At 35.0% G+C, this 18711-nt stretch overlaps 1 protein-coding gene across 5 annotated transcripts in view; it reads left to right on the forward strand.

The window, feature by feature from the left end:
- Positions 1 to 18711, forward strand: part of Spock3 (SPARC (osteonectin), cwcv and kazal like domains proteoglycan 3) — a 466472-nt gene that overhangs the window by 330109 nt on the left and 117652 nt on the right. The window lies entirely within an intron of this gene.

Raw genomic sequence — 18711 nt, forward strand, 5'->3', positions numbered from 1 at the left:
GAAGTATCTACCACTTAGCAGGGTGAAATGAATCAAGCACACACACACACACACACACACACACACACACACACACACACACACACACACATATATATATGGCATTTAGTTAAGCATCTGGTGGACTAATACAGAACTCGTGACTTAGTGACCTAGGGCCTTTATTTTAAAATTAAATAGAGTTGGGGGACACAATTCAGTTGATAGTGTGCTTGTCTAGCATCCATGGTGCCCTATTTGAAAGTAACAATTTTGATGGCTTCAAGAATTTCTCTGGTATTTCTAAGAATCTTGAGACAATCCCTGAGTCAATGAAAGTTTGTAGTAATAGTCAGTAGCTGTAGGTAGGAAGTAAGATGACATATTAATTTATACTAATTTATAATATATAAGCTACCAATTTATCTTACTGTGATTTTGTAGAGTTTGGAAGAAGATACAAAGCTTATGGCTGAGGGAAAAAAAAAAAAACAACAAAAAAAAAAAAACCAAAGGACTCATTGTATCATTTGGATAAGTTTCCTGATCCTCACTTTCTCCATGGGTCAAAAGGGACAGAAGATGTCTTCACATATGCATTAATCTTTATTAAACATTGACAGCATAGTCAACAGAGGAAGAACTTCACAAAATGATACTACCTTAATCTGCATGTGTTTTACATGTCAAAGGATTAGGATATGAGATGGAATGAATCTTGTTAATCAGTTGATCTGTGTTAGGGTTAAAATTCAGAGAGTAATGAGTCAGGCTTATTTTATTTTTATTTTTTTGGTGGGGATGTTGAAATGGGACCTCACATAGCCCAAGCTGGCCTTGGAATAACTAATTACAGATTATCTTCAAACTCCTGATCCTTCCTTTCCTCCTACCTCTTCTTCCAAAGTGCTGGTATTCTGAGTGTGTGCTACCATCCCTGGCTTGCATCACAGAACATGCAGGCAGAGATGGCAGAGGGACAGTGATGAAATATGGGAACTCTGCATTTGTTTTTGTCTAAAGAAAGAAGGCTGACAGTGACAGGATCCCAAACATGGAGACAGTCTCTGGGAGCCAGGGAAAAATACAGAAACAAAACTCTTTCCTAGAGCTTTCCAAAAAAAGTGTTCTGACATTCTGACAGCAGTTAGGGTGACTCCGTGCAGCGTTCACAGTCCTGAAGTTCTAACATGGTAGATTTATTTGTGTTGTATTAAGCAGCTTCATAAACAGAAACATACTTAGAAGCTGTAAACAGGAATTTTCAAATATTCCCTTGGAAGGAAACATTAGCATAATCGCCAGAGTCAAGAAGCATAACTTCGTTCTTACTCAGAGAACCAGTGTCTCCTTATCCCCTTGTCAACATCTGCTGCATAAGCTCCTTGCAGATATTCTGCAGAACTCAAACTATCCAATACCTTTGTGTAGGTGTTGTCCAAAGACATGAATGACGAATGGAAAAAGATCTTTTCAAAGATACATTAATTAGGAGATTTATCTTTGGAAGCCTGAGATATTTCATCTGAAAAGCCAGAAGTTTCATTTGACAACTCCTCCTAATCTTATATAAAAATTTTTGTTGTAGTTCATTGTTAAAAAGTTCTTTCTAGAAACTAGAGCCTCTATTGATAACATTTGCTTTCATTGTGCTAGTCTTCCCATATTTTAGTAGTTATATTTCAGAATCTTAGCATGCAGAAGCTATGATACATGATTTGAGCTTTGATGTTAGATTCTGTGATATATACTTATTTTACTTTGATTATGATTGACGTTTTCATTTATCAATTAGATATGGAATGTTTTCTCAAGTTTTTCTTATAATTTTCCAATGTTAAAGAAGAAATTGAGAAATACTTTAATTTTTGTTTATCTTTTTCTCTGTTTGTTTCTGTCTCCTGGAATACCAGAATAATTTCCTTGCTCTCTTGGGTATTGTGACACAGTAAGAGCACTGTGCAAAAATGCAATGAGACATTTACATCACCATGAGAGCATATACTTAATACATAAAGAAAGTCTTTCTTTAAAGGAGCAGAAAAACTAGATTCATAAAATGTTGAAATTATCTTACTAAGCAATAACAGATTTTAAAAGAAGTGTGAGAATGTAAAACTATTCAAGACAATAATATGCTTTATGTTTCATTTTACTTTTATAATATACTAAGCACAGTTAGCATAACCCATGTGTGCATGTGTGTAGGGTCATAGTAGGGTCATACACTAGAGTATTTTAGATCCACTAAGGACAACAGTCTTGAAGAAAACTGATTCTCCCTCCATCTGCACCCATCAATTTTCAATTGCTCCTCTGCTAGGGATAGTACCTTGTGAGGCCCTCCACACTCATGCTAGAATATTTACTGGCTTGCTATTGTGCATTCATATTGTGACAGCCTGGTCAGGTCCTGAAGTCCCAATTGACCTCTGGCTTTTGAAGTTATTTCCTCTTCTTCATCAATGTTCCCTGAGCCTTGGGAGAAGAGGGTGAGGATGATATCCTTGAACAGACTAATGTCATCAAGTCATGTGTTCAAGCTTGCTGGTCTAATTTAATCTTTGTAAATGTGTGGGTATATTCACTCTTGGTTCAGACTACTTACCAGATGGTGTATAACAAGAGTCTAATATAAAACTGTTGAAAGCCAGACGGTGGCGGCACATCTTTTAATCTCAGCACTCAGGAGGCAGAGCCAGGCAAATCTCTGTGAGTTGGAGGCCAGCCTGGTCTACAAAGTGAGTTTCAAGACAGGCTCCAATGCTACACAGAGAAACCCTGTCTCAAACCGCTCCCCCACAAAATAAATAAATAAAAACTGTTGAAATTTTTGAGGTTGATATTGAAGACATGTGACTCTAATAATACAAAAAAGAAAAATTCTGCATCCATAGCAACATATAATCATGGTAATTTATTATGCAAGCCATTCACTCTTGGAAGAGCAAATAGTCTTTAAACTGAGTGTGTATGTGTGTGTGTGTGTGTGTGTGTGTGTGTGTGTGTGTGTGTGTGTGTTAAAGACTTACATAATTGAACAAAACTGGGTTTCTGAATTTTCAAAAGGGAAACCCTAGATAACTAGAGAGCAAATATTTTATAATAATGATATCAGCCACAATGAATTGCTAAGTGGTACATTTATTTTCAATTTGTTTAATGTTCTCAGGAAGTCTAAGAATAGTGACATACTTAAACATATTTAAGTAATAATGCAATAATCAACTGTTGACTGTTCAACCATTAATATCTAAATTTAAACTTAATGTTGTTTTTTTTTTTTTTTTTTTTTTTTGGCTCCTTAGGTCTGAGACCCAGTTCCCAAATAAATCACATGGTACCATATTATTTCTTATGAATACCTGACCTTGGCTGGCTTGTTTCCAACCAGCTGTTCTTAGCTTAAATTATCCTGTCTACCTTTTGCCTCTAGGCTTTCATTTTACTTTATTCTATATACCTCTCTTTCTTTCTTTCTTTCTTTCTTTCTTTCTTTCTTTCTTTCTTTCTTTCTTTCTTTCTTTCTTTCTCTCTTTCTTTCTCCATTGCTGGTTGTGCAGTTGGGTGGCTGGCCCCTGGTGTCTTCCTCTCCTCCTTTTCTTGCTCTTTGAATGTCTCTACCACACTGATTACTTTTTGGTTCATAGGCATCACAGCTGTGTTGGTTGGTAGCTTCTCTCATTGGAAAGTTTTCATGGAGTCTTTAGCTTCCAGGAAATCTAGTACTCAGGGAGAAGAAATTCAGGTCAGCTCTAGAGGTCAGGGGTCACTAATTTCTATTTGAGGTCTCTTCGGCTATAGAACTTATCTTCCAGCTCTATGGGCAACCAAGTGCAACAGTGATAGTCTATATGCATTAAAGTCTGAAGGATAGCCCTTGTGTTCTCTTGTCTGGTGCTGGGGTATTGGTTAGGTGATATCTAGATCTTTGAAGGCCATGGTCAGATCCCATGAGAAAAAAAACATTTATATATATATATATATATATATATATATATATATATATATATATATATATGTGTGTGTGTGTGTGTGTGTGTGTGTGTGTGTGTGTGTGTGTGTGTGTTAATATATATATTAATGAGTACTACAGAGTTTTATTTACATGGATAAATGATATTATGATTCCTTGTGATGCTTATAAATATTTTGAGTGTAAATTACTTTTTTTTTATTTTTAGGAGGATTGGTTTTCCTTTTCGTTGGGGTACTTTTTGGATTTGATTTTCATTGGAAAGTTAAAAAATTAGTTCTTTACAAAATCGTCTTATTTTGTTACAATTGTTTTCAAACTCAAATGCTTTTATAGCTCCCCAGTGACATTTATTTACCTTTATAAATAATTAATTTACTTAGGTCTCATTTAATTAATTTCATACTTTCTCCCCTATTTCCACCTCAAATTCGTAGCAGATACTGACTGCTCCTATACTACATTTTGGTGAAAGAAGATATTGGTATAATTTATATTTTTTTCACAATTGTTAAAATATGAAAAATGCTATGGAATTTTTCTGCCATAATTAAAATAATTATTATAAATTTTGTGGAAAAATGATTGGAGTTAGAAGTCATTTTACAAAGTAAAAAAAATACATGGATTTAAAAAAAACTTAATGTTTGAATTTTTTCTAGATTCTGTGTAGTTGCCAATGCTTTTATACACATTCTTAAATTTGAATATGCAAGTTTTAAATTTGATTAGTAAAGTCAATTTCAAGCTTTCCTTTTATTTTGTGAGTCTAAAACTTACCTGTCTTTCCATATTCGTTAGTTTTATACTTTATCGATACCTTGATTACCAAATATCAAACTCTGCATCTGTAATTGCTCATTTACTCCATCTTTTGAAAAATAATAGCCTTCATCCCAACTATTCCATGCTCTGCCTCTATAATTCTGGTCAGAACAGTTTTCTTCAAATGGGATGGCTCCTGTGCCGACCAACTCCAGTGCTCCTTGGATATAAACTCTCATATACTTTCCTCCTGCCATCTCTGTTCATCTTGTTCATACAGAAGCACAACTTGGCTCCCTCTCATTCAGACATCATTTTACCTGATCTGGTTAGACTGGGTGGGATCACTTTTGTCTTTATCCTCCCAATATAGTTTTTAGATTCAAAGAAGAGGCTAATTTGCGAGCTATGGTCTTTTATTTCTATGGCATTATTTGAGTAGCTCTAAGTCCATGTCGAAATCTGTCACAGCTGCTAACATTTTCTCTTCTAGGGAAATGAATATTCTGAGATCACAGACACATACATCTATCCTGTAGGGTAAATTCCAAATGCTTTATATTCAGTGGGTTTTTATGATGTTTCCCACCTGAAGTTACTTTTTCTTCTTCTATGTCTCATAGAAAATTATATCCCTCTCGTCTTACTATTATCGAGTTGCTACCATCTGCCAAGGTCTATGAATCTCTTTGTCTTTTTTACCTTTGAATTCTTCCTGTCAACCTACACAAAGCCTTGCTTTGATGCTAAAGCCTAATAAAGATGAACCAATAAAAACAAAATTGTTAAAGCAATAATCCTTGAGTTATCAAGGGATGTTGTTGCTTTTCAAATCATGCATTTCTGCATTGTTTGATGTTTTTATAATGAGTACATTCAGCTTTCATAACTAGAAAAATAAAAATTTTTATATGTTATTAGGTTTTTACTCTAAGGGGCAGCATTATGAAATTGTTCCAAAACCATTAAACATAATTGGACTAAAATGTTTCAATTATTAGTCTAATATCCTTTTATTGTGCCTCATTTTGAAAATTACCATGAAGAGGAAATGGAAACTTTTAATGTTCTTGTGCATATTCCTTTAATTAAATTCTGTTTGCTTTTTCATTACTTTCTTATGTTTATTTCATATATCATATATAACATATAAATATACATAATATACATAAAATAATAATGATGGTAATGAATAATGTTATAGTTAGATCTTAATGAAATTAAGAATTAAGGTTATATTTTAAAGTATGTATGCTATTTCCTATTTTTTCTAGTTAAGATCCCTGTAATATTTTCTCCTTCTTTAAAGATACAAGTTTTTGAAAATTCACTTCCATAGCTAATCTATTTCTCCATTTCCCTCATAAGCATTAATTAATTGGAAAGAATCATGGACTCTATTTTCTAATGTATTCTCATTTATTAAATTATTATTAATTTATTGTTGATCATTAATTATTTTTAAGCTATATTTCTTGCTTTATTATTAAGGACCAGATAAACAGCTTTAAAAGCAGTTTTGCAATGAGCAATTCTAAAACTCTTAGATTTCAATTAGTGCCATTTCTGAAACATCAGATGCTTTCAAAATTATAAATGAATATTTGGTTTGATTCTAGTTATTGTTCAATATAAACATTATACATTTTGTGTGGCATTTTCAAACTCGCTACTATCTCCTCTTATCCCAATATATTGACTGTTTTTATGTTCAAAGAGAGAATGTTTCTTTGTTTCTTCCATCCTTAGCCTATGCCCATACATTTACTTCTTGTAGAACTTTGTTGAAAAAGTGGACTTCTTGTTCCAGCAAAGAAGAGGAAAAAAAGAGAGGAAAACCAGTAACCAAGCAAGTTACATTGTAATAGAGAAAATAAGAGGAGAAAAGCACATAAACCTTCACGTAACTATCACCAACTCAACTTGAACTTCCAATCTTCCTTAGTTTCAGTCGTCCCCCATTGCCTGCTGTGCCTCATCAGTTCGCTCCTTACTCTACATAGCATATTCTGACCTTCCGTATAATGTGTTTTTCAATTAGGACAAAGAAGGATAAAAACTATTCAGCTTTTGAGAAAGCATAGATGATGTTAAACACAATTAATGAGGCCTGGGGACATTTAGAAACTTGCTGCCATAATCCTGTAGGGAAAGGATGACGACATCATCCAGGACTGACAGACCAATCTGTCAAAGTAGCTGGATTCTTAAAATGCTACAAAGAGAGGAACACCCATTTTTTTTTTGTTTCAGAATTAGAGAAATGAAGATATACAGAATATATAGAGAAATGCAAAATAACAACCTTATTTTTAGTTTAGTTTAGTTGTGAGCTGCCATGTTGATGATGGGAATCAAATTCTGGTTCTCTGGGAGAAAAGCCAATGTTCTTAATCACTAAGTCATCTCTCCAGTTCTCATTCACCATGACTCTTTGTTTGTTTGTTTGTTTGTTTGTTTTTGTTTGTTTGTGTAACTCATATAATGGACATGCAAGTAACTGAGTTGGGGGAAACAGAGGAAGAACACATTTAAATGTTAAGGCACAGTTTTGGTTGATGAAGGTTTTAGTTTAGGGTTGTTTCCTTTAAGAGGGATTTTGAATACTCTTGTGGAATACTGTATGATTTAAGAACCACATAATTTTTGTGGATATTAAAGTCAGACCATGATGAACTGAGATTGGATGGAGAATATCTATGTCATTAATGTCTTGAAAGTATCATTTACAGGGTTAATAAACAGAATTCTCTGACACAAGTAGGAATGGATGAGGAGTAATAAACATTGAAGAATAATTATTCTAACATAATAATTACCTTGAACCCTGATTATTTAGGACATAGATGTGTAATATCTATGGGGATAAATAACAGTAAAGCTGATTATCTGAGATTGAAATGGGCAGTACTGAGGGATGATACCCTGGAGAGAAAGTCATGTTTGCTGTGGCTAAGATCATTTTGTGAGTCACATAATAGAAAATGAAGCGGCCGATTGAGAGTCCTGAAGTAATAGGATGTTTGGAAGTCATGTGACTTTCCCTGGAGCAAGAAAATGAAGCTCATACACACATTATCATAAATGAAGTTTTAGTAGATAAAAATGTCAACAATTTTTATTTTCATGTTTTTAGAATTCCTGTAAGTAATGTTGTTGGGTATGATATTGAAATGCAACAAAATATACAGAGATCTGCCTGTGTTACCCCTGTGTTGTTATGGCTTTTGAGAAAAACAGTAACTCTCATGCAGGAGGAGAGAGTGATTGACAGTACTTGAATAAAAGAAATGCAGGCATGTTATACTCATTCATATTATTTTTCAAATTGGGATTATGTATATAAAATGTGTGTCCATATAGTTATACATCCCAAGTGTATGTATATATATATATATATATATATATATATATATATACACACACATATATATATATATTCTGTACAAACACAGAAATATAGTGCATTTTCTGTTTATAAGAATTGCAATACTTTTAAGAATGTGTCCCTTCAGAAGAAGGGGAAAAGGCTTTAAGTAAGAGCAGTGGGAGGAGGAAAATGTGGTATGAAATTGACGGAGAAATCCTGAGAGTGTAAGGTTTAGGCAGAACCAGGGTTAGGAGTTGGCCTACCCCAACAACCACTCCATCTACAAAATGCTGGAGCATGTGAAGGGACTGGTTCTGCAGATCCAAAGCTGCAGGATCTCCACAACACAGAGCAACAACAAGCTATTCAAGAGGAGTTCCAGTGAGGGCCCAGCATCGATGGTGTAGCAGAAACCAGATGCCTCAAACCAGACCAATGACTCTTTGCAATGAACACTTCCAAGTAAAAATATATGGATAAAAGGGGAAAATAAAAGGCCTGCAGATATACTCACAGCATTGTGAGTTCATGTGTGCAAAAGTTTTTTCATGTCCAATTAATAGAGTTTTACTGAAAATGTCCACTACCTGTGGCTCTTAAAATCTTTTTAGCCCTCTTCCACAATGAACTTTGAGCACTAGATTGAGGGGTTTGATATAGTTATCTCATTTATAATCATGAACTTCACAATCACTTATTTTTCTGCCTCTTGACAAGTGGTGGATCAGTGCATAGATCACCATTCACTGCAAAAAGAAGCTCCTGTGATAAAGATATAGGTGCACTAAGCTACAGTATGTTGTTTATAACTTAGGTGGCAGTTTAATACCTATATCCATTTAGTAGAATGATACTATTAGTCTCTCCTATAGCTTATGACCTAGCCATACATGAGTTTGTGGCCCTGTTAATGGTACCTTGGTTTCATCTTGCAAACAAGGTAAATCCGGCAAGAAAGTAGTTAGTTTCTTTCATAACATTCATGGCATTGTTTCCTTACCAGGTTATATATCATTGTAGAATACATGGTTCAGACCTGGGTAAAGTTGCTTAGTGTAAGTAGAACCTTCTAGCACTGTGAAAATTAGCTAATAGAGATGAAAATTGCAGGTTGGTATCAATTTAATTTCTTCGTGTCTTTTGACTCAGCAAAAGACATGTTGTTTTCAGCAACTGAGGCTTACTATAAAGATCTGGAATGTGACCAATAGCAGTGGCAGTACCTGTAATATCTGGAGAACACCTATGAGACCCCACATGCCCCTAACCAGCTAATCAAGAAAAGGAAACCCATATCTGGGTTTTTATTTGAGAATGGAACATATGTTTAAACACTTGGTCCCCGTTGGTAGAACTGTTTTTGGAAAGATGAAGTTGGAGATGTGTTACTGGGAGTGGGCTTTGAGGTTTTCAAAGGCTGGTGTTATTCCAGTGTGTCTTCTGCCCCCTGCTTCCAGATCAAGATGTAAGCTCTCCTCTGTTCCTAATGAGCCTTTGCCCTATCGTAGTGGATTTGAAGATTATGAAACCATAAAGTCAATTTGTAAGTTGTTTGGATCATGGTGTTTTGTCACAATAGAAAACTAAGGCACAGTGTAAGAAAATAAAATCATGGAACTTGTGAGATACCATGTGAGCCACTGATCGTCACTTTTTGTGGAGTCCTTTTACAATGACTCTCCTCTGAGTCAAAGCAGTACTTCCTATTCTTGGGACCTGTGCAGAAAGGGCCAATCCTGTCACACAATTCAAAGGCTACTAAGACCATCTTCCCTTGATAATCCTCAAATGACTTGAGCTTTATATAAGCCCATAATATAAAAAGAGACAAGTCTATATCATCTTCAAAATAGGATATAAAATAAAAATACACTTTTTATTAACATTTAAATGCCTTAGCTGCTTTGAGAACAATAGGAACTTCTTATGTATTTATCAAATTAAATGTTTTGTTCACTGAACTGAAAAACTGAAGGACTAGATAAGGTCAAATTGAGTGTAATCTCCAATGATCTCATTGTGTAGCTTCTTGCCAAATTTTAATATAATATTTAATGAAAACTGGAGTCAGATTAAATTATTCCATGACCTTTCCCTATTAGAATCTTCTTTTAAGAATTTTTCTCTACTTGTGAAGGATGTATCTGGCTCAATGCATTTTCTGACTATCCCACTGAACATTCTCACAGAAGTATAAATTGACTGAAGTGGATCAGGGTACTTATGGACTTTGAACAGAGATGTGTTTGGTCTGAACACATTAACATTTGTTTATAATTTTTACAAAATCAACTATAATTGTATCATATTTATATATTAACAGCCCTAGAATTATCAGCATGAAATGAAATATTCTCCAAATATATTCTTGCAGTTGTTAATATGACACAATTATCATATTATCAATATCAGTCTTCAATACCAAACTATCTAGAAGATAAAATATGACTTCATTATTAAAGTTTTGCTGAAATGATGTATAGACATACAAAAACTAAATGGAATTCATTGTTTTCTTCTTTCTTGAGACGGAGGGAGGAGATTATGGGCTCATCTTTTCTCCCTAGCTATTGCTGCAAACAGTTCTCTCTTGTCAAAGTTTTGCATAATGATAGTTCTAAAGTAGCTTAAAATTGCAAGAAGTCATGTTTATTAAGACATGAATATTGAAAAGCAATTATTGCTTAATAGACTTTTTATAAGACACTATTTACGTACAGCTGCTCAGTTGCTATAAATTCTGCTTGAATGTATCATGCAAATATCAACACCTGTGAACATTTATAAGCATTGAACTGAATTCCATAGTGGATTCATAGTCTGATTTTTAACGCCTTATAGATTTTTAATTTTCTGCTTATTTCCACTTGTAATATTTGTCTCAGTAAAATGTTATTCATTTTTGAATAAATCAAATTGTGTGTGAGCGTTGTTTTGAGAAAGCAGTTTTTGTTTTATATTTTTTTTTTTTATTGTTTACAAAAGTTCCCATAAAATTATAGGAGGACAGATGTCACTGGGCAAATGTTTTGAAATATTTCTATCCCACATGAACTGGCACCATTATGTAGGGGCAAGAAGGAGTCTCGGGGTCATGACAGATCCTGTAGAGGAGGGCAATGTTTTCATCACTATGACAATCTGTGAAAGGAAAATTCATTTTCAAAGGCTTTACTTCACAGCTCAGAGGTTTCAGTTCCTGGTTATCTGGTCCCATTACTTCAGTCCTTGGTGATACTGAGCTTTGACGATGGGGACAAATGGAGCAAGAGGATGTGGACATCATGATGACCAGAAAGCAGAAAGACAGTCAGGGACCAGGAAACTGGGGCCAGGGACCAGTTGTAGCCCTTCATGACATGTGCCTACTTCCACCCAGTCAGGCCTCACATTTCAGTGACTTTTTTCCATTAGAAGTCACTTTTTAAAAATTGTTCTATACTTGTGGAGGATGTATCTGGCTCAATGCATTTTCTCATTGTCCCACTGAGCATTCTCACGAGGTGTGAATTGGACCAGTAACAATGATTGGTTGAAAGTGGATCAGTGTACTTTAGAAAGATCTACTTCCTGATATTGTGTGTTTGTGTGTCCATGGTTTAAACTTATTCATGGGACACAATTCAGTGCGCAGATTGACCTCAGAGGACAACTTCTGGATTTGGTTCTCTCCTTCTGCATTTATTTGCGATTTGGGGATCAATGTAAGATCATCAAGCTTGCATGATAAGAACTTTACCCAGACACTATTTTCTAAATTTTCTGTTACCTACCCCCTCAGTGCTTTATTCTACATATGGATCTAGTCTTCAAAACCTTGTCTGTGGGGGTCATTTCATGTTCAATTATAACAGGTTTTTCCGAGGATAACACTTTTTAGCCTCAAGTAACCAAATATTTGCTTTTCAGAGCTAGAAGCAGCAAATAATTGAAACATAAACTACTGACTTATGAATCACAAGCTAATGTTTAGATATTGTTATGAATCTAAAGGATACAAGGTAAATTTTAAATATAGTTATAAATTTATATTATATGTTGAACCATATTATATTCAGTCTTACATCTGTGCCATGAGTTAATGTAATAAGAAAGAGGGAGAGAGAGAGAGAGAGAGAGAGTAACCACTAGTTACCAAGAAGCTGGATATTATAAAATTTAGAAACTTTAATCAACAAACATTTATTATCTCTAAGCTTCCATGGGTCAGAAATCTGAAGGCAGCTTTTTGGATTCCCCTGGTTTAAACTCACTTGTGAGGTTGCCTTTTAACTAGTGGTGTGGCCTGGCAAAATTGGAAGAGTAATCTGGACTTCAAGAACCTCTTTGAAGCTGCTCTGTGTGGTTATTTGCAAGCTATAGTTTCTTGGTGGCACTCAGTCTAAGACCTCGATTCCTAAGACACCATGTGAGTCCCAACTGTTTCTAATGTGGGAATTCTCCTCCTGCATGAATGACAGAAAAGAGAGCAAGAGAGAGTAAGAGAGAGTAAGAGAGAGCAAGAGAGAGTAAAGACCAAAGCCAACACTCAGATGCTCTTCTTATAAGGGTGAAAAAGTCACCTTTAGAAAGGTGGGTGAAGCCAACAGATCCTCATGGTGACTTGTAGAGACTGCATAATAGGAAACACACAATGAGAAGAGATTTCAGAAACCCAACGCAGGGAGCAATGATGCCCTCATTTATAATGGGTTTCCTACCTAATCAGGTAACCTACCACAGTGCACACCAAGGATAACCAAGTCTAAATAATCACTCACAGGAGTGACTGGAGTCTTGTAACATAGGTGAGTAGAGACCATGTCCTGTAGATAGCTATCACAGTAAATGTCTGATCTGCCCATAATACAGGGACTTTTTGTTCATTTCTATATTTTCAATTGCTCATGTGTTTTTTAATTTGCCAATAGAACTATTAAAGACTTGTCAATAAAAAATGGTGTATCATTGTTTTCTTCTACTATCATAAATGTGATTTACATGGTTTTCATAAGATTAGCTCCTTTCTACGTATATGGGCTACTTTTAATAAAAAAGGAAAATATCATAATAAATCATTCTTTTTTATAATGTATGGATGTATGCCACAAACAGTAAGAGAGATATGTTAATGATTATTGTCAACATAATATTTTTATTATTGTTTGTTTATTGGCAAATATTTACTGTTCTTTTCCCTCTTAGAATTACTCAGTGCCTTAGAAATAATTACAATATTATTATTTTGAGGAGTATATTTATGTCTCAGAATGCATATGGAGGTCAGAGGACCTCCTTGGTAGACAACAAGTCTCCTTCTGACTTTATGTGAGTTCAACGATGAAAGACAGCTTATCAGCCTTGTGTGCAGCAAGGACTGTTGCCTGTTCAGCCATCTAAGCAGGCTACTATGTATTTTACTTTGTAGTTATGTTACTCTTTAAATGACAGGTGTACATGTAGCAAAATGTCATTCAAAACAATATCACTACATTTATCTAGCTGCTATGGGATTAAATAACAACTAGACAATAGAATTAGAAATAATTACTAAAAAATAATAAAAATGGATGACTAAAATCTCTTCAGGTTTGTGCAATTTGCTAAAATTTTCAAGTACTTCATTGTGTAGATATTATTTAAACAGGTTGTAAAATACTTGACAAGGATGTTTATTATATATAATTGATACTAATTATTAACTAGCTCTTATAGTGACCATTTTCAAACACACATATTTGTTTTGAACATTATATGCTTGCAGATGCTTAGACTAATAATTCTGCCTGCTTGGAGGGAATGAAATTACTTAATGATAAAAACTACTTCTAGCAAATACTTTATCATTGAAAACCAAGCGTAAGTCCTGATATTACATTTAAATGAAGCAGCACATACTGAATCCACTCCAAGTCTAAAGTAGACTTGATAGTAAAGGGCTTTGGTTTTATTAAGGAACTCCAAAACCTGAAAAAAAATCTCATGAAAAAAGTCCAGAAATTCATATCTCAGTGAAGATCTCTATTGAAATACACTTGCTCCTTGAGGTAACATCACTGAAAACTCCAGAAAAAAAAAAAAAAAACCTGATTCAATTTTCTGATAACAGGTGAGGTAGAGCCTTCCTCCATGGCCTTGTTTGTTCCCTTTAATCTTCTTGGTGAGTTGACTGTTAAAGTCTTTATTTTTAAATTGAGTATTATTCCGGTCTAAAAATCTTTTCATATTTTGGATAGCTATGTTTATCAGATACGTCTTTTGCAAATACTTTCTTCTTCTCTATGACTAATCTTATCATTGTCCTTCTATGTCCTCTATGTAGCTGAAAAATTTGACTTTAGTGAAGTCCAGATTACCATGCTTTTAATGCACCTAAATGCTCATGGGCAAACCCAAATTCATGTAGAATTTCTTAATGCATTCTACAGGAGTTAATATTTTTTATTTGTTCACCCCTGTCATCCGATCTGAGATAAGTAGGTGAAGAGTGAAACATTTCAAATATTAGTTTTATTTACTATAGTTCTTTCTCATCTCCCCCTTGTGTGTGTGTGTGTGTGTGTGTGTGTGTGTGTGTGTGTGTGTGTGTGTGTCTATGACTCAGTCTGTGTGTATGATATGGTATGTATACCATATCAGTCAGTACCAACACTCAAATGTATTCTTTTCATCCTACTTTTTTTTAGTTCATTTTTTTTATTTTGCAATACAATTCAGTTCTACACATCAGCCACCGATTCCCCTGTTCTCTCCCCTCCCGCTCCCCCCTCCCTCCAGCCCACCCCCTATTCCCACCTCCTCCGGTGCAAAGCCTCCCCCGAGGACTGAGACCAACCCAGTAGACCCAGTCCAGGCAAGTCCAGTCCCCTCCTCGCAGGCTGAGCCAAGCGACCCTGCATAGGCCCCAGGTTTCAAACAGCCAACCATCTTACTTTATTCTATTGCTATTGCTCTTTTCTTTCTTCTTTCCACAAAACTTTAAAATTAGTTTTTAAATGTATACGGATTAGCATGCAAGGATTCCCAAGGGGATGAAGTTTTATATATGGACCAATTTGTGAAGAAATGCACCTCGACAATATTGAGTTGTCCTGTGCTGGCCATGCAGTGCCTGTTCATTTATTCAGTTTGACTTCCTTCATCAAAATTCTGTGTTGCTATTTCATCATGCCAAACTGAAACCAGAGGCTGCCTTAAAATGGCACCACTAGATTATCAAGAGAAATTTCCACAAACTCTTCAGGTATAGGGCCAGTTAATATTTCCAATAAGAAACATTGAATCCAAGTTGATTGGTCCAAAGCATTCATCAGGGATGTGTTCACAGCAATGAAATTTATCCTCAATACACTAAAATAAAGAGGGTGTTTTGGGTTGATGTTGATTATTTGGGATTTCTGGTAGACAAACTTAGCAATATGTGAAAAGTAGTTTCCTTTCTCCTATTCATAAATTTTGTTTTCTTTAATTATTCTCTTATATCAGCCAGGACTTCCAGGAAGACAAAGAAAAGATCAGGTTATATGTGGTCACGTCATTTTTATATTCTAATATATTCTAATAACATATTTATCAGAATTACAAAACAATTTTGCCTTCATTATGATCTGAATCTTTGAGCTTGTGAATCCCAGTACAAAGAAGCTCCTTAGCCTTAAGTAGACAGTAACTCTATTAGACATTAGCACTCATTTATTTATATGAAATTTCTTTCTTTTGCATATTCATATTGGTTTGGAATCTTTATTGTTACATTCAACATAAATATAAAAATAGTTGAGGACAAAGTTAATAATAGATAAAAATATTTCAAGGAAGCTAGCAATCACAGGAATACATAATGAAATAAAATATAAATATAGTTGTCAGAATAAAAAGTTTCCTTTTAAAAATTAAGTGTTGGCCGGGCGGTGGTGGCGACGCCTTTAATCCCAGCACTCGGGAGGCAGAGGCAGGCGGATCTCTGTGAGTTCAAGGCCAGCCTGGTCTCCAAAGCGAGTTCCAGGAAAGGTGCAATGCTACACAGAGAAACCCTGTCTTGAAAAACCAAAAAAAATAAAATAAAATAAAATAAAATAAAAATTAAGTGTATAGATCAATAGATCATTCACCACTGAACTCTTGGTAAAATTTCATTTTGTACTTGTAGTATTAATATTGGATACAATATATCAACTGGTATACTTTTGCTTAAAAGCGAATTTAAAGATATCATTCCTTTTGGATTTGAATCTTAAAAGAGTATTGATCATTATTTTTTTTTTTTAGTTTTCATTTGTTTTCTACTATTTTCTGTTTTATTAGTTAACATTTCCCTTGGGGCAATTTCATTCATGTATATAATATATTCTGATTAATCTTTCCCCATACCTTCCCTTTATTTCCTTCCTGTCTCTGTCAACTGCCCACCTTCCAACCTCTACCATTTCCATGTTCATGACCTTTGGTTATGTTTTGTAGTAGTTTAGCCAGAGCAATCTGTATGAACATTGAATTGAAAGCATCTACCTGATCCTGGTAGGAATACTGGAGGACACACAATTGAAATTAATGACTCCGTTCTTCCTGAATCCATCAGCAGCAAGTATTTCAGCAGTGAGGGGAAGAGCTTTATGATTACCCTTCAGGCTATTCTACCTGTTGAAAGACCCATTCATGCATAGACACAATATGTTTTTGAATAGGGAAGTAGGCCCATTAATAGTCATGGTTATTATTGGAAGATATATGTTAATTCCTGTGATTTTGTTGACTTTTTTTTATAAGGGGAAAATTTCTATTGTGGATATGAAGAAGAATACAGATAGACACATCTGGAAAAGCCCAGATCAGGGAAAGAAATTAGTACACTGAACATGGCCAGCAGAGTGAACTGAGCCATGAGGGAGGGTTAGATCTCCCCTAGAGATGACCAACCCCGTAATGTTCATTCACAATAAGAACAAATTAAATGAATTTGAAGAAACAGGGTTCAAAAGAATGATCATAAACATGGTCAAAAGTTTAAGAAACTCAAAGAAACATGAATGAACTTAATGACTTTAAAGAGGTCATGGGTAAACTACTGATTAAGGACCAAGAAAACAAAAACACACAGCTCAATGAAATGAGAACAATTACAGACATTACAGACACAGATATTGAATTAAATAAAAAATATTGAAGAAAACATAAACTAAAATAAAGCTATGAATGTGAAATTTTTTCTGTCTGATATAAATACAGTGGAAAATCACATGAAGGACAGACTAACAGGGTTTGAAGTCAAAATAGAGGAACTGGATAATTCAATTAAAAATGATTTTTTAAACTCTTGAATACACAAAAAGTCCATGACACCACAAAAAGACAACTCTAATTGTGGGAGCCCGTTCTCGGGTTCCTCCTGGGCTTTACCCAGCAGGTCCACATAGAGGATGATTAGGACCACGGGCCTGAGTGCAGGTGTCTGAGATGGTCTGCACTTGGCTGTGCTGGGGGAGGAGGTCTTTTGCTCCACCCCTTGGCGTCTCTATAAAAACCCTGGGACAGAGACTGTCGGGGCCTGTTGGAATAGGTTCCAGGCCCTCTCGAGGCTATCCTTTATTTTCTATCTGTTTATCTCCACGATATTCTCCGCAATAAATCCTTCTATCTAATATTTCCTGCTGCTCGCACTCAAGAAAACTCTGGAGAACTGTGGGGGTGGTTGGGTAAATGCCCCACATCTAATAATTATGGGCATGGAAGAAGGACAATTCCAGATCAAAAGCATAGAAAAGATCTAATATAGAATCATGAAAGAAAAGTTTTGCAACTCTAGGGGGAAAGGTGCCTAATCACAAATAAGGGGCATACAGAACACCAAATAGACAGGACCAGGACAGACTTGCCATTTTGTAAAACACTAAATAGAACAAAAGGTACTGAAAGCTCCATAATTGGACTAAATCACAATTAAAGGCAAGACCACAGCCAATAACATCCAATCTCTCAATGGAAGCTAAAAATCCAGAAGTGTTTGGAGCAATGTGTACCAAGTTCTGAAACAACACCCATATTATTTTATCTAAGGAAACTATCTGAAGGAGAAAGAAAAAAATGTCCTCAATGTCCTTGGTCAAAACAGGCAAAAAAAATGACTATATATAGAATACTAGGAGGCACACCCTGGACTGAGAATGATAAGGTTACCCTGAAAAGGATAAGGTCACCAAAGAGGCTAAGGTAAAGAAAAAAAAATAAAGACAGAAGCAGGATAGCAGTTATGCCAAGTAGGAGAAATAGAAAAAGCATTACTTAATCCTCTTGTTCCAGTCTCTTGGTCCTCCTCTCTCAATCTCTGCCCCCTTCTCTCATAGCCCATTTCACTCTGGAACATGGAAGATAACCAGGAGATTTTGTTTAGTCTATATTCAAGAAATGATTATCCTAAGTAAACATAAACAATTAAATTCTATATGAAAAGACTAAGAGGACATACGTACAAAGAAAAATAAATGTAAAGACATGTAATTTAACCCTGGAGCATGAACAAGGAACTCTTGTTAATAGTCTTTTTGGTTGTTGTTGTTATTGTGATGAGCTATTTGAAATGAAGCAACTTATTTGGGAAATATTTATTTGTTGTATGTTTACTTATTTATTGGCTCCTGGTTTTAGA

This window comes from Peromyscus californicus, unplaced genomic scaffold (assembly GCF_007827085.1).
Source record: "Peromyscus californicus insignis strain IS unplaced genomic scaffold, ASM782708v3 Scaffold_23__1_contigs__length_62951481, whole genome shotgun sequence".
Taxonomy (NCBI): Eukaryota; Metazoa; Chordata; class Mammalia; order Rodentia; family Cricetidae; genus Peromyscus; species Peromyscus californicus.